The sequence below is a fragment of the Schistocerca piceifrons genome, chromosome 1 (genome assembly GCF_021461385.2).
Source record: "Schistocerca piceifrons isolate TAMUIC-IGC-003096 chromosome 1, iqSchPice1.1, whole genome shotgun sequence".
NCBI lineage: Eukaryota > Metazoa > Arthropoda > Insecta > Orthoptera > Acrididae > Schistocerca > Schistocerca piceifrons.
Window position 1 is genome coordinate 492,051,948 of NC_060138.1, and position 17,379 is coordinate 492,069,326.

Consider the following 17,379-nt stretch of genomic DNA (forward strand, 5'->3'; position numbering starts at 1 on the left):
CCAACCTGAACAGTCGTTTCTTTACCAGTTCCCCCTATGATTTAAAAATCCTGATGGAATGTTATCTGCCCCTTCTGCCTTATTCGATCATAACTCTTCCAAAACTGTTTTATATCCTCATTCTGATACTAATTCTTCTACATTGACTCCTGTTTTTTTTTTCCTACCACGTCATCATACAAGTCTTCCCTGTCATAAAGGACTTCAATGTACTCGGTCTCAGAGAAGGCAAAAATTTGATAAATTGATATGATGTATCCGCTCATATGCATTGGAGAGCTCGAACTCTGTAACCATTAATATTGCTCACATGTGTCCCCATTTCCACACATTCTTTGACGACTAAATCCCTGTAGTTTTATCTTGGGTAAGTTGCCGTGTTCCTCAAAGAAGATTTTGTAGTTATTCATTGGGTGGTGTAAGGCAACATCAGAATTTTGTAGATTTCAGTTCTTTTGCGCCGCTGATGTTCAGCGCAGAGCTGGCAAACGGTTCGAATGGAGAGTTCCATGTAATTACCGCCATATTCATGTGGAATATTGTAAACTTCCTGGATTCTGGTGCCTTACCTATCCTTCACAAGAGGAAAATCTTTTCGATTTTCTGAGGCGCCAGAAAAAGCTTTAATCCCGTTCTGTTTAAGATTCGCCCGTTTTACTCCATATGGCTGGAAAGGACGGAATAACCGTCATGTGATGTTTTTGTGTTGCTTGAGGAGACTTGGATTTGGAATTTTGGTGACCTGATTTCATGTTAGGCCTACGGCATTCTGTTACTTATTCAACAGTCGGCTGCTTTCCTGGGGGTGCCAATGGTTTGTATTGTCAAAAGCTCTAATTTTCATCTGATATTAATGCGACAAATGCACCGAGAACATTTAACATAGCTTTTTAATGTATCTGCCAGTAGAGCAGAAAAGCAAATTACGAGGTACAGTAGATGCTGGGTGTGCGAGCAGTAGATATCATTAACTAATGTCATGAAATACAACAGAGTCACAAAAAGACAGTTATGGCGAATCTCTGTTGTTTTTAGATTTGTAAACTACCGATCTCGTCAATGTTATCTTTTTGGTTCAGCAATGAGAAATGTAATCGACCATCTATACAAAAAGCATTCTATGCATTTGTAATTGGGGGAAGATCCTCAACTGCTGCCTCCGTCAGTGTATCCTCCAATCATCACTTTAGATCCGGTTTTTAGGGTTTTTTGTGACTCATGCTGTAGACGTGGCAGCTGAGGGAGGCCAAAACCAGAAAGAAAACAAACACAAGACCTCGCTTCTTTTCAAAAGTTGTTCCAGCATGCTCTGGGAGCTGACGTAAGCGAAAACCTGATTTCTGACGAGAAGAAAATTCAGACACGGATGTTAGTCCAATCCCCTCGAGACTGCAGTCTCGACGGAAGGCCATACATTTTTGGCCTTTTTTGTGCAGTGGAAATGGTTAAATGAAGTAAAATTAAAGCTCTCTCGTTCTTTGGAGAGGGAGGACTGCCAGATGCAGCCCGTGTGATGAATTTAATAGGTGGACGGCGCTTAAGATGCGTGATACCGTTCACTCAGTGGTACTATTGGGTGCCAACCTTGGACACGACCATTACGTAAACACCTCTTCAAGGAGAGTGTTCCGGTTGTTACCGTTAAGACGGATGTGGGCAGCATCGCCGCCTCTCCTAGCGTGGTCTAAATATACGCGTGCGCGCAGCTCGGCTTGCACGGCATGAGTTGCTAGACACTCGGTGGACGGTTGCATGGCGCACAACTCCATACTACTCGTATATCTCAGCCATAGACTAACTTACCAGCCGTATCGGGAGGAAACAGTGACAGTACGTACAGAACTGCAACTTCCGATGGTGACAGAATATATAGCCTACAACCTCAGCTTTTCAAAGTATACAGCTGCGGCCTTTTTGGATGTGGAGCAGGTCTACGACAAAGTGTGGCAGTATAAATTTATGGTCGAACTTTCATATCTCCACGTCATACCCACATACTTTCTTCGGATTATTGACAGTTTCCTCAACGACTGACACATCATGATAAATATTGAGGGTCAACGGTCCAGTGCGAATTTCCTAGAGCTGCTATAAAGGTTTGTCCTACCACCAACGCTTGTTCTAATTTACGTCATCGACATGTCTCTGCTCCCTCAAGTGCTGCCGGCCCAGGTCGTGGACGATATCGCACTGCTCACCAACAGCCGCCAGGTTACCACGACCATCAGAAGACTACAACGCCAAGTTGCCGTCATCAAACGATGGGCAGCAGAGAATCACATCCGACTAAATGCAAAGAAGATAAGAGCCATAATGTTCACACGGCGTGATCCCAGTCTACACAGATTGGTTTTACGCAATGTAGAACTACCGCAGACAACTCAAGTCAAAATACCTGGGAGTAGTACTCGACAGCAAACTCTGATTCAAAGCAAAGATCCAGACAGTAACAATCAAGTTGGTTCACCTCCTTCATCAACTCTACCCACCACTGGCGAGCCGCGACCTCAGCTGAGGCTATATCGAGCAACGATCCTCCCAGCGCTACTCTACAGTTCCTCCACGTGGGGAACAACCTGCAGTTATAACATAAAACCTCTTTAGACAATCCAAAATCGTTGCATCCACCTGATCTTTAGAAACACACAGCATCTCGTCCAAAAGACCATCTTCTTTTGGACAAGTTCCTGTGTGTTTTTAAATATTTACATGATGACAAACGTTTATAATGTGCCGAGTTTTATCCACTTTACATCTTGTGCATGAGGGCAGCGTAAAATTAACATGTTTTACAACAAAAGAATATTTAAGATCTGCAGACGACAGCTAAGATTGTTGAAACGGTTGTCTTCACTTAATAAAAATAAAAAAATAAAAAAAAAAAGAATTCGTGCGATCTTGGCTTGTGAAAGGTTTTTAACAATTAAAACAGATAGCCCTGATCGCAACCTCTCTCATATTTCGCTATCAAATCAATTTTCACACGCACCGCTAACGGAGGAAAAGGCAAATGTGACACAAATTCCGGCTCGCAAGTAAATTTCACTTTAATTACAGAATATTGTTAGTATTCTCTAATCGCACGTGATACTTTTTTCCACTCTCCTTACAGGATGAGTCCGGTCATGTGGTAGTATTTATTAACAACATGGCTTTGAAACCATTCACTTAAGTAATCCATGAGTTTGCATATTATTGTGAGCGGAGTCTTGGTAACTTATCAATTATCCAAGAGAAACTTTTGGAGAACTACCAATTTTATCTTTGCTGGCTGATAATCCGAAATCACTTGGCGCAAATCATTCGGCACTCTGGCCAACAATGGCATTAGTCAAGGACATCAGATAGCAGATGTAAGTGGCTCAAGAAACTTGGTTGGTTGGTTGATTTTGGGGGAGAGGACCAAACAGCGAGGTCACCGGTCCTACCGGGTTAGGGAAGGACTGGGAATGAAGCCGACCGTGGCCTTTCGAAGGAAATGTGCCGGCATTTGCCTGAAGTGATTTAGGGAAATAATGGAAAACCTAAATCTGGATGCGGCTTTGGACCGTCGTCCTCGCGAATGCGAGTCCAGTGTGCTAACCACTGCGCCAGCTCACTCGTCTTGCTTGAAATGGGCTATCAAGAAAGAAGTAGGAGACAAGTAGAAAATATTTTTGCTTCACTGTTTTTACGTTATTTTTTTATCTGCTCTCTAAATGTAAACGCAATTACTCCAGATATGGGCGCATATTTTTTAATATTCACTATTGTCACTACACTGTACCACTTGTTATTACAGCTATATATTCTCCAAATATGAACGTAATGATGTGGTAGCAGATAATTATATGAGTAATTTGTTGCTCTTCAGTGACAGTAATGAGAATACATTATCGCGCAATCTAGGCCAGCGTCTACTACTGTGCATGTAAGTACCGTTGCTTTAATCACGCCATAGCCATGGATAGACACACATTATTAACGATCTTACCGCGACATTAAAGGTAACCTATTACGAAGGAATGCACCCTACGCGAATAGGTAATGTGTGGCCTATTGCGAGCTGTTCCAGTTCATCCCACATGTACCCTCAAGAGCTTCCAGCTCGTACACTCTGCGGGAGCACATTGTAGGCTACCTGCGTGCCAACTCGGCCGCATCTTGTAGACTGTGGGCTACTGCGTTAATTTTGTAGGACGCCACAGAGTCTGCCACGGGCAGTTCAAAAGCGACACGCAGAAGCTGCATATAGTGACATATTTTACCAGTTTCACAGTACTGTGGCTTAGTGGAAGCGTAGCTCTCTTTACGTGTTTGTAACCATTTGGGACGCAATCACCTTCTTTACAAAAATAAAAGGACATGCACAGCTGTCACTTAAAGATGGAAAACGTGTATGGGGCTCAGTTTTCCCTACTGACGCAACGACTCACTTAAATGGGTGTAATACCTCTTCATCGTTAATATACATAAAGAAAGTAGAGCATTCATGGGCCAGGTAGGATGTTACAGGAAATAAATAGCTTTCTAACGTCTTTCTGCACTGCATCTTCTTCCAGATAAAAAGATGTGTATAAATCTTCACTCTTTTCGTTTTTTTCGTAAATTCTTGCACCTTATCACAGTTTCCAGACAAAATACACTGTGTTAACAAAAGTCGTACCTCCTTTTACTCAGCGTAGTGCACCACTTCGCCATCATATGGACTCAACATGTCGCTGGGAGTCCCCTGAAGAAATAAAGAGCCATGCTCCCTGTATAGCCGTCTATAACTGCGAAAGTGTTGCCGTTGCAGCATGTTGTGCGCGAATTGATCTCTCGATTGTATCCCATAAATGTCCTATGGGTGGCCAAATCATTTGCCCGAATTGTCCAGAATATTCTTCAGACCAACCGCAAAAGGTTGTAACCCGATGATATGGCGCAATGACATCACAAAAATTCCGTCGTTGTTTGGGATCATTAAGTCTATGAATGGCTGCAAACGGTCCCCAAGCAGCCGAACATAAACATTTACAATCAATGATCGATTCAGCTGGACCAGAGGATCCAGTCCATTGTATGCAAACACAGCCAACACCATTGTGTAGCCCTCACCAGCTTGCACAACGTTTTGTTGGACAACGCCCTTTTGAAAACTTGGCTCTACAGCTTCGTGGGGTCTCTGCCACATTCTAATCCTATCATCAGCTCTTACCAACTTAAATCGGAACTCATCTGGACCAATTTTCCATTCATCTAGGGTTTAACCGATATGGCCACGAGCCCAGGGGAGGCGGTGCAGGCGATGTCGCCAAATTTCACCGCACTGTCTTTCGACGTACGTCCCACATGTATATCTTCGGTTATTTCACGCAGTGTTGCTCGTCTGTTAGCAGTGACGCCTCTACGCAAACTCTGCTGCTCTCGGTCGTTAAGTGAAGGTCGTCGGCCACAGTGTTGTACGTGGTGAGAGGTAATGCCTGAAAATTAGTATTCTCCGCACTCTTGACATCGCGGATCTCGTGACAAATTCCCCAACGATTTCCGAAATCTAATGACCCATGTGTCTAGCTCCAACTACCATTCCACATTCAACGTCTGTTAACTCCCGTAGTGTGGCCATAATCACGTCTAAAACCTTTTCATATGATTCACCTGAGTACAAATGTGTGATCCGCCAACGCACTGCCGTTTTATACCTTGTGTAGACGATACTACCGCCATCTCAACATATGTGCATATCGCTATCCCGTGGCTTCTGTCGCCTCAGCGTTCTTTCTTTTAGCACTCCGTACTACAACGCTTTTCAAAATTCTACTGTACTAATGAGCCTGTGTTATATCACAGTACGCTTGTACTGTAGTGCTGTAAATGTAATTATCAAATAACGATGAAATGTAGCGTAATTTATGCCTTTGCTTGGATCAACGTTTGTTGCAACTATTTTCCCTCATAAAAAGAATGATATGCGCAGAAAGATGTTGTCCAGCCTGACCCAAATAATAACAGTCTTTTACAGAAACATTTATTAGTAGCTGTAATGTGAAAGTGTTGTGCGGTTAACGTGACATGGCACGTGAGATGTATTTGCGCGTAGCTGTTCATAGCAGTTCGCCTGCTTGCAGCTATGCACTCGATTTGGAACAGCGTGTGGTAGTGCGTGGCTCTTAAACATGAACACAGCCTGAAAAAAAAAAAAAAAACTGATTTACCCCACACGCCAAGAGACCTCAGTTCATAGAGGAAGAGATTCCTCACGTTTCTTCAGGAGTACCTTATCGAGCTGAAGCCAAAGACTGCACCGAGCGAGGTGGCGCAGTGGTTAGCACACTGGACTCGCTTTCGGGAGGACGACCGTTCAATCCCGCGTCCGGCCATCCTCATTTAGGTTTTCCGTGATTTCCCTAAATCACTCCAGGCAAATGCCGGGATGGTTCCTTTGAAAGGGCACGGCCGACTTCCTTCCCCATCCTTCCCTAATCCGATGTGACCGATGACCTCGCTGTTTGGTCTCTTCCCCCAAAACAACCCCCCCCCCCAAAGACGGCAGGGGTGTTGACTGTCACGTTTCAATTTTTCCATGTAGCCATAGATTTTTTATTACGTTGAAACTGGGTGATTTAGCGCTGTACACGAGAACCGATTGGGTGCTGGAGCTTTCATAAAAACAGGAACATATGTGTGCAGCGCTGTTGTCGTCTTGGAAGAGGGGAGCGTCCACAGCATAATCACTATGATGAAGGAGAAGAAATTTGAAGTCTTGGTCACCGGGAATATTGCCGTAAACATACTGGTTCATTTTCACGGTAACATGAATGAAGGGTCCACATCACATTTCGAAAAACACCACTAAAACATCACAGAATCACTTTCTGCCCGAAGTATACCCTTCACACACTGCTGGTTAAACAGTTTACTGGGCCGTCAGTGCATTCGACGTATTGGAAACAGACAACATCCGATTTCTTCGAGAACATCAGAAGTTTATTACATAAACTGAAGGTAAACGGGCGAGGGGGGGGGGGGGGGGGGGGAGAAAGGCAAGGAAAGGGAATTACTAATGACATCAACTGCAACTGCATCGGGACTTTACGCTGAATCAACGACGACCAGAAAAACGTGTACCCGACTAGGATTCGAACCAGGTAGCTCCTGCTTGCTAGGTAGTTGCGTTAACCACTGCGCTACCTCGACACAGCTTTCAGCGCAAACGAGCGGAGTAACCTGGTACGCTCCCAGGCTGACCCACACTCCCACCTGGCGTCACCTATCGGCAGTTCCCGTCCAAGTCCTCCAAGCTTGGAAATTTTAGACTCCCGTCGGAGGTCGAAAATAAACGTGCATTCGTGCTGAAAGTTGTGGATTAATTGCCCTTAGGCGAATCACTTATATGGATATGTGGTGTGTACTATACACTGCCATTCCTTTCAAGTGACTGGCATATACAAACGCCTTTACCTATCAGTTAGGTCACTAGTACATGGCTACATGGCCGCCTAGTACCATTTCAACATCATCTGCAGGCCGTGCAACTGTGCTCTTTATGTGCTGACTAATATTTGGGCCTGAGACCTTATCTGCAGTATTTGCTAGAGCTTCACTGACATGTTTCGAAGTAACTGATGCGTTTGACTACCAGTGGACAGTGGGGTGTACTTTGCGGTCTAGAAAGCGCGCCAGGAGAGACGCCGTTGGCGCGGCGAGGTCCGCGTGCGCGGCCGGCCTTGCGGCCAGGGCGTGTCCAAGGACCGCGGCGGGCTCCCGGCCTATTTTCCCAGCCGAGCAGCGGCCCTCTCACTCGTTCCCGGGAGGCCAATCGCTCCGGTGCACCACTCGCCGGCGTTCTTCCCAGCTGGACCAGTGCACGGCGCACGCGCGTCAGACATCACGGGGTCTGCCTGCCGAGAACGCGAACAGTCGCTGCCGCCGTTCCAGCCGGATATGCACTGCTGTCACGACGTCGCTGAGCAACCACAGCTGAATGTCGTGTATAGCTTATTTTCTACAATAAATACGAGTTACTGCTCTTGTCAACATCAAAAAACCTACAGAAAAAAAGTTTTCCTCTCAAGAAAGCTCGAGGACACAGCAACAGGTATAACTGATATTATGACAAACAGCCACTGACTGTCAAGTGGAGGACCAAGCTTCAATTCCCAATACTACCAGGGATTTCTCTTTTGTGAGAACACTGGAACAGGCCTCTTGATGACAGTTAGGAACTACATGGGGAAGTAGTGGTGGCTGTAAGTCAAGAAAACTTACAACTCACGGGAAAAAATGTGAGTTGACCCCCTACCCACCATACTGCATCCAATGACACCGCTTGCGGAGGATGACACGACGGTCGGTCGGTTCGAGGTGCTGGCCAAAACCTGTGGAAGCAGTTTACTTTTACCACAGTCTAACATGAACTCATCTATGTTTTACTGTGATACCGAGCAGTGCCTTTAATCCCCTACTGTTATCGTCTGGTGATGCTCACATCTGGCATGCAAGACCAGTAACAGTGTATGAAATTCTGCGCGATCTCTGGCTGTTTTATCTTAATATTAACTACAGGGTTTACCATAAGTAGTTCTGGGGGTTTCAGAGGACGACTTTGGAATAACTACAAGACACATAAAGTGCAACAAATCAGTGGATAGAGCGTCTCTCCAAGTTTCTATTCGTAATACGCGCCATGGCGCAGTTGCAGAGCGCACCGCCAAGGGGCAGACGTGTCAGACCGTGTAGGCGTATCATCCGCTCCATACTGTCGGACTGAATTAGTTCGCGCCTGCAGGTAGGCAGTCCAAAGAAGATGTTTCCAAAGCATGCCTTTCAGATAAACAAGCAACAGTGGTATATTGATAATTTTTACTTATGGACCGTCTGACAGCAACTGAAATTGTGTTTTATTCAGTTGCTGTCAGACGGTCCATAAGTAAAAATTATCAGTATACCGTAATATTACACGCAACTGAGGAAGACAGGACTATAAAAGTTGAAGAAGCAACAGTGGCTTCAAGGAACTGGAAAAAGATTGCCCATATTGAGCACTTGCAATGTAACTCAAGAAATGGGAGAGATGCTGTAGCTATTGAGATGTTTCTATTTTCTGTATGTCTTGTACGGTTTGATCTTCCGTCTTCTGAGACATAACCCTGTAAATAGAAACTCTGCTCTCTGTTGAGCATCTAGACAAGTGCCAAAAGTTTAGAAACGAGATATTCCCGAACACAATATCCGAGGTGCGCGGTACGAGGCAAAACTTGGTTGTAGTACATTTGGCATACAAAAGCGTAAAAAAGACTTACAGCAATTATGATATCAGAGAGATACGTCTAATAATGTGAGAAACAAATCACGTGAGCCTCTTAAACAAGTAATTAGTTAATATGGGATGTTAACCCCAGGTATTATACACTCCTGGAAATTGAAATAAGAACACCGTGAATTCATTGTCCCAGGAAGGGGAAACTTTATTGACACATTCCTGGGGTCAGATACATCACATGATCACACTGACAGAACCACAGGCACATACACACAGGCAACAGAGCATGCACAATGTCGGCACTAGTACAGTGTATATCCACCTTTCGCAGCAATGCAGGCTGCTATTCTCCCATGGAGACGATCGTAGAGATGCTGGATGTAGTCCTGTGGAACGGCTTGCCATGCCATTTCCACCTGGCGCCTCAGTTGGACCAGCGTTCGTGCTGAACGTGCAGACCGCGTGAGACGACGCTTCATCCAGTCCCAAACATGCTCAATGGGGGACAGATCCGGAGATCTTGCTGGCCAGGGTAGTTGACTTACACCTTCTAGAGCACGTTGGGTGGCACGGGATACATGCGGACGTGCATTGTCCTGTTGGAACAGCAAGTTCCCTTGCCGGTCTAGGAATGGTAGAACGATGGGTTCGATGACGGTTTGGATGTACCGTGCACTATTCAGTGTCCCCTCGACGATCACCAGTGGTGTACGGCCAGTGTAGCAGATCGCTCCCCACACCATGATGCCGGGTGTTGGCCCTGTGTGCCTCGGTCGTATGCAGTCCTGATTGTGGCGCTCACCTGCACGGCGCCAAACACGCATACGACCATCATTGGCACCAAGGCAGAAGCGACTCTCATCGCTGAAGACGACACGTCTCCATTCGTCCCTCCATTCACGCCTGTCGCGACACCACTGGAGGCGGGCTGCACGATGTTGGGGCGTGAGCGGAAGACGGCCTAACGGTGTGTGGGACCGTAGCCCAGCTTCATGGAGACGGTTGCGAATGGTCCTCGCCGATACCCCAGGAGCAACAGTGTCCCTAATTTGCTGGGAAGTGGCGGTGCGGTCCCCTACGGCACTGCGTAGGATCCTACGGTCTTGGCGTGCATCCGTGCGTCGCTGCGGTCCGGTCCCGGGTCGACGGGCACGTGCACCTTCCGCCGACCACTGGCGACAACATCGATGTACTGTGGAGACCTCACGCCCCACGTGTTGAGTAATTCGGCGGTACGTCCACCCGGCCTCCCGCATGCCCACTATACGCCCTCGCTCGAAGTCCGTCAACTGCACATACGGTTCACGTCCACGCTGTCGCGGCATGCTACCAGTGTTAAAGACTGCGATGGAGCTCCGTATGCCACGGCAAACTGGCTGACACTGACGGCGGCGGTGCACAAATGCTGCGCAGCTAGCGCCATTCGACGGCCAACACCGCGGTTCCTGGTGTGTCCGCTGTGCCGTGCGTGTGATCATTGCTTGTACAGCCCTCTCGCAGTGTCCGGAGCAAGTATGGTGGGTCTGACACACAGGTGTCAATGTGTTCATTTTTCCATTTCCAGGAGTGTAGATGGTAGTCGGCCACTCCTCGGCGTCGTGTAAACGTCTGCGGCTGGAATCATCCTACTCCTAACGATGTGCGGCTGTGATACTAATTACGCGATGTATTGCACCACTGATTCACATTTATAGGAAGGCCTCGGTCTCTTCTCGGCAATGCTACACTTTTCAAGTAGTCTTAATTAGGGTCGGAGGCTTTGTTGTGTCTCATGTGCCGTCTTGCACAACACGACGTTTTCCCCAGCTCCAGAGGGGTATTTTGAGGAAACTGTCTTGCTGGAGTCGCCAGAAGGCGGCTGGCACGGGTGCGTGATTGTTGCGAGAGCCGCCATAATCGAGTGAGCTGGTCCTATGTACGAGCGGCGGGATTCAGTCAGTTGCAAAAAGGGGAATCAGCGCAACTTCTTCCGGAGGCCAGCACCGACGCTGCGGTGGAAGCGGTGGAGAAGCTCACGTTACGAGGTGTCGGTTTCACGCGGCAGACGAGGTATTGGAGTGGTCGGTTGCTGCACGGAGACGAACAAGCGAGTTCTGGGCAGAGCCGAGAGCGAGGAACTGTTGTGCTGCGGTACTTTCAGTTAGTAAGGTCTGCGCAGGACGTGGCCACTGTGTGGGACCAACAGCCTGGTGGCGCGGTTGGTGTCAGTTCCAGTCCGTAGGGACAGCGATCGCTGGGGAGGTCGAAGAATAAGGCTTCTGCATGTCAAGAGGAGCACTACCTCAGTGCTTTTGTAGCGACGGTTTCGTTATGTTCGCAAATGAATAAGAGAACGATCCAAATGCGACAGTGCTGTCATTTGGACACTCCTTTTCTTTATCTTGGAAAACCCTCGAATGGACTGAATAGGCTTTACACAATACCATTCTTCTGATATTTTTATTTAGTTATTTTTGGTGACTTCCCTTCGCCCCCCAGTTGTTAGCGAGTACTAACGAGATTTCGTTCAGAACATGAATCCACAAGAGAAAAACTCCATCCACTTGACTCCTTCTGGAGAAAAAGTGTCCCATTGGCTGTAGGAAATATGAAACTGGACCGTTGTCTCGCGAGTGGGTTAAACTGTAGATCTTATTCCATAACTACCAGGATAAAGTAATTCGCATATATCATGAACGTTCTATTTAAGATAACCAATTCCCATGAAACACTATATTTTTGAAGGGCCTACAAGCTGATGGTTGGTTTACTTTACCTAACATTATTTTCAATGTAACCGACATCCACATTTTTTCGGTTCAGCTTGTGCCAACAAGGAAGGCACCTGTTGGAGCTGTTCTTTTCCCGTACCTAAAGGACGTATTCATACAAAAATTAATGCTTTTCCGAAACTGTTTGGTCCCACTGTACTACAGCAGTAGTCTCGTTCTTTTTGTGGCCGTCATGCTCAAAAAAGAAAATCGCAGCTAACTGATTCGCCAAGCCCACGAACGCCATAACACGGAGATCCGGCGAGCTTTGTAAGAGGTGGGCAGCCGGCGGATGTCAGCGGCGAGCGCTCGTCTGTCGTGAGAGCCGCTAATTGCTCTGCCGTGCTGCAGTCAACTCCCGCCTGGCGCGCCAAGCATCCAGCGCTGACACTTATAAATTATACAAGCCGACCGCGCAGGGGCGTGTGCGTGATGTTAGTGGGCGACAAGAGAGCGTTGAGTCGACTGCATCCCGCCTCCGGAGCTGCGTGCCGCCTCTTGCGGAGCAAACGATCGAAATACAACAGCGCTGAACACACCCGAGAGCACGAGAGAGGTTCTACATACCGTCAGGTCATCGTGATTTATTCTAAAACATGTGTTGCCTACATGTAGGTTCTTCTTCGTGCGAGGCGTAGTCATGAAGTTCTGATTATCACCTTGAAAAAAATCAAGCTGTGACCATGAAACTAGGTGTCACTGCTTCTCTACATATTCACCTTTACTGCGGCGTCTGATAACTCTTTATTGTACAAATATGAAATTTTGGCTTTGCAAGAAACAGTCCGCTTGGAAAATAACCATCCTAAAAATGTCTGCCACAGATGGTTTCCTCATCCTAGGAAATACAAATAAGTCGCCGGTCGCCGTGTCAAAAGAATGCGGACGAGAGGGGGGTGGGAGGGGAGCGGTTTGGCGCAAAGTTTTATAGCCTAAAGGAGCAGCATGTGTTATTGCGTATTGTGCAGGATAAGCTTCGTCATAACAGGCTCGCCGGCCGCGGTGGTCTCGCGGTTCTAGGCGCTCAGTCCGGAACCGCACGACTGCTACGGTCGCAGGTTCGAATCCTGCCTCGGGCATGGATGTGTGTGATGTCCTTAGGTTAGTTATGTTTAAGTAGTTCTAAGTTCTAGGGGACTGATGACCACAGATGTTAAGTCCCATAGTGCTCAGAGCCATTTGAACCATAACAGGCTCCCGTAACCTCGCCAGGAGAGTCCGGCATAATGCTTCTGTGACAGGAGGCGAGGAGGTCTAGGAAAGATCCGAACAAGAACTAGTCGATCTACTATGCTGTATTTTACTCACACGTAACCTTAAAATAATCTGGAGTGAGGGTTTCCGGAACAGAGGTATTGCTTATCGTGAAATGGGTGACCTTGATAGCGTCCCAGACAACGACCATATTAAGTACTTAACCACCTTCAGCAAGTGTAAGTATATTTATTGTAAAAAAATGAATCAGTAACCAACTGCACAAAAGATTTTATTTCTTTACCTGTTTCAGACAGACATCACTCTTCTTCAGAAGACTAAAATTATTGCATTATTAGCGAGCGTCAAAAATGTGCAGCATATTACTGTAGTTGGCGATACAATCATTATTAAAATTAATGCGATATTGTGAGACTTTGAGCTTGTTTTTCCTGTACTTGTAGATGGTTCTTTGCGTCTGGCATGATGTTAAATTTAGTACTTTATTCACCTTCAGCAACTTCATACTGCTTCTTTCCTAGGAATCCTGCACACTGATACTCCATAATATCTACGTCTTGCGCTGGACCGAAAATGACGACCTTCGATCACAAGGTGTTGCAATTGAATGGAAACGAATTCGAAACTGTTGACACATAATTTTAGTGTACCATACTGTAATGCAAATTGTAGATTGTTCCGTTGTTGAAAGCGACGAGCATTCGAAAACCACAATTACGGACTTGGAGAGTGTTGAAGGACACGATTAACTAGCGGAAGAAGGGCCGGATCAGAAGTGCCAATCGTCTTATAATAGTATTGAAAGGTGTCTGGCTGAAAATTATGTTTTTGTGAACTACCTGAGAACGGGAAGTTCACCTGTTCAATGGTTAACCGAATGGCAGCGGGAAGCTAGAAACATAAGTGAACGATGAGGCCCATTTGCGAGTTTCAGGGGTTGCTAGCTGAAAACTGGAATAAACGTGCACGCTGCGGAATAATAAATCTGAAATGAGCGTGTACATTTTGCTCACGTATACAGTGTTTTATCTGGCTTTAAAACTAAAAAAATTCTTCCTTACATTCTCTACCAGTATCATGTTTGTATTACTGAGTGTCCACAAACTGATTATTGCAACTCATTAAATCAGAGAAAGTGAGAGGAATGACATCGTCTTCGGTGCAGCACAAGATGCAGATATGCAGCATGAGTGAGCAGACGCCCAGCACAGACGCAGTATGAAGTCGCTGAAGATGGTTAAATTTAACGAAGAGCGAGACGAAAAGAACCATCCACATGTACTGGAAAAACGAACTGAAGACTGTCAAAATCTACAGTCACATTAATTTTAGTAGGGAATATATTCCCAGCGAGGACTGCATATTTTTGACACTCGCCAATAATGCGATAATTCTAATCTTCCGAAGAAGGGACTAGGTGCTTGAAACTGCTAAAGACAAAAAATTCATTTTGTACGACTGGTTGCTGATTTTATCAATAACAAAGACCATGCTTGTATCTCTCAGACGGGTCCTGTTAGGACTAAGACAGTAAACGTCGTTTTAACCTCGTGCACCATTAGCTAGTAAATTGAGAAGTGACGTTTTGATAGCAAAAAACTCGGTATTCTGCGCCATAAAATAGACTGTTGCGCCAGATTACGACACTTCATGTGCATTATTCGGGAAGAATCATTAGTAAATCTATAGTTTTATCAGTTCTTGAAGTTTGTTATATCGATCCTTCTTCTTCTTCCTTAGGCGTCTTCGCCAGCTACGGCCTCCTCGAGAAGTTCTCCTGCCATGTTCGTCAAGCTATCGATCTTACACCATTGGCGTGGTAGTGTGCCACAGATATTAGGATCCTTTTTGAGTTCACCCATTGTAGACGTTTTCTTCAGCTGTTTTGGTAGTTATGCATACAGAGTCTCTCAGAAGGAGTGGCCAGTAATCAAAGATATCATAGTAACGCTCATTCGAAGCAAAAAATTCCAGTAAACAACGGCTCTACAGTACATACCTTAAGAGCTATGAGCATGGCTTCATCTTCCTACTGTGAAACAAATGTCTTTATTGCAAGCTTTTTTGCTTTCCATATTTTGAGAGATCGTAGTACGGGTCAAAAAAAAAAAAAAAGTGCAGGAAACATCGGCTCCAGAGGGTATACCTTAAGAGCTATGAACACTTGTTCATCTTCGCTACTGTGGAACACATCTCTTGTACTGATCAACTGCTCATAGTTCTTAACGTATGCATTTTAGAGCCCATGTAAACTAGACTACTTTTTTCTTGTTTTGATCCATACTACCTCCTCCCAAAATACGGTAAGCAAAGAGCTTTCGGTAGAAGAGGTTTGTTTTGCAGTATCGAAGACGAAGAAGTGCTCCTAGCTCTTGTGGAATACATTTTAGAGACTGTGTTTGCTATACTTCTTTATTTTGAATGATCATTCCTGTTATATCCCTGAATACTGACCGGTCCTTCTCGGACATCATGTGTATTGTATGATGTGTTCTACTGTAATCTCCTACAATACTTCTTCGTCCCCTTTGTGGTCCCCTTTGGTGTAACCAGCTGTTCATCTCTGGAATTTCATTTCACAGACTTAGTCTTTTCGCAGTTTCTGCAATTATTGTTCAGACTTCATTGCCATAGCACAGCAAAAATCTCGCTAAGGTCTTACAAAGGCGTATTCTACACTACTGGCGATTAAAAATGCTACACCAAGAAGAAATGCAGATGATAAACGGGTATTCATTGGACAAATATATTATAATAGAAATGACATGTGATTACATTTTCGCGCAATTTGGGTGCATAGATCTTGAGAAATCAGTACCAAGAAAAACAACCACCTCTGGCCGTAATAACGGCCTTCATACGCCTGGGCATTGAGTCAAACAGAGCTTGGATGGCGTGTACACGTACAGCTGTCCATGCAGCTTCAACACGATACCACAGTTCATCAACAGTAGTGACTGGCGTATTGTGACACGCCAGTTGCTCGGCCACCATTGACCAGACGTTTTCAATTGGTGAGAGATCTGGAGAATGTGCTGCCCAGGGCAGCAGTCGAACATTTTCTATATCCAGAAAGGCCCGTACAAGACCTGCAACATGCGGTCGTGCATTATCCTGCTGAAATGTAGGTTTTTTTTAAGGATCGAATGAAAGGTATAGCCACGGGTCTTAACACATCTGAAATGTAACGTCCACTGTTCAAAGTGCCGTCGAGGTGACCGAGACATGTAACCAATGGCACCCCATACCATCACGCCAGGTGATACGCCAGTATGGCGATGACGAATACACACTACCAATGTGAGTTCACCGCGATGTCGCCAAACACGGATGCGACAATCATGATGCTGTAAACAGAACCTGGATTCATGCGAAAAAAATGACGTTTTGCCATTTGTGCACCCATGTTCGTCGTTGAGTACACCATCGCAGGCACTCCTGTCTGTGATGCAGAGTCAAGGGTAACCGCAGCCATGGTCTCCGAGCTGATAGTCCATGGTGTTGCAAACGTCGTCGAACTGTTCGTGCAGATGGTTGTTGTCTTGCAAACGTCCCCATCTGTTGAGTCAGGGATCGAGACGTGGCTGCACGATCCGTCTCAGCCATGCGGATAAGATGCCTGTCATCTCGACTGCTAGTGATACGAGGCCGTTGGGATCCAGCACGGCGTTCCGCATTACCCTCCTGAACCCACCGATTCCATATTCTGGTAACAGTCAATGGATCTCGACCAACGCGAGCAGCAATGTCGCGATACGATAAACCTCAATCGCGATAGGCTACAATCCGACCTTTATCGAAGTTGGGAACGTGATGGTACGCATTTCTCCTCCTTACACGAGGCATTACAACAACATTTCACCAGGAAACACCGGTCAACTGCTGTTTGTGTATGAAAAATCGGTTGGAAACTTTCCTCATGTCAGCACGTTGTAGATGTCGCCACCGGCGCCAACCTTGTGTGAATGCTCTGAAAAGCTAATCATTTGCATATCACAGCATCTTCTTCCTGTCGGTTAAATTTCGCGTCTGCAGCACGTCATCTTCGTGGTGTAGCAATTTTAATGGCCAGTAGTGTAGTAAGCTTCCGAACCAGAGGTTTCATTAGATTATGAATGACTCCCATCGTTTTTATATACCTGGTCGCCTTTTCAGCTAGGTCTGTTTATTACCAAGTCGAAATGACCACAC

At 45.9% G+C, this 17,379-nt stretch overlaps 1 protein-coding gene across 1 annotated transcript in view; it reads left to right on the forward strand.

Moving 5' to 3' along the window:
- LOC124795499 (chorion peroxidase-like) overlaps window positions 1-17,379 on the forward strand; it is a 244,959-nt gene that overhangs the window by 49,212 nt on the left and 178,368 nt on the right. The gene's annotated exons all lie outside the window — the stretch shown is intronic.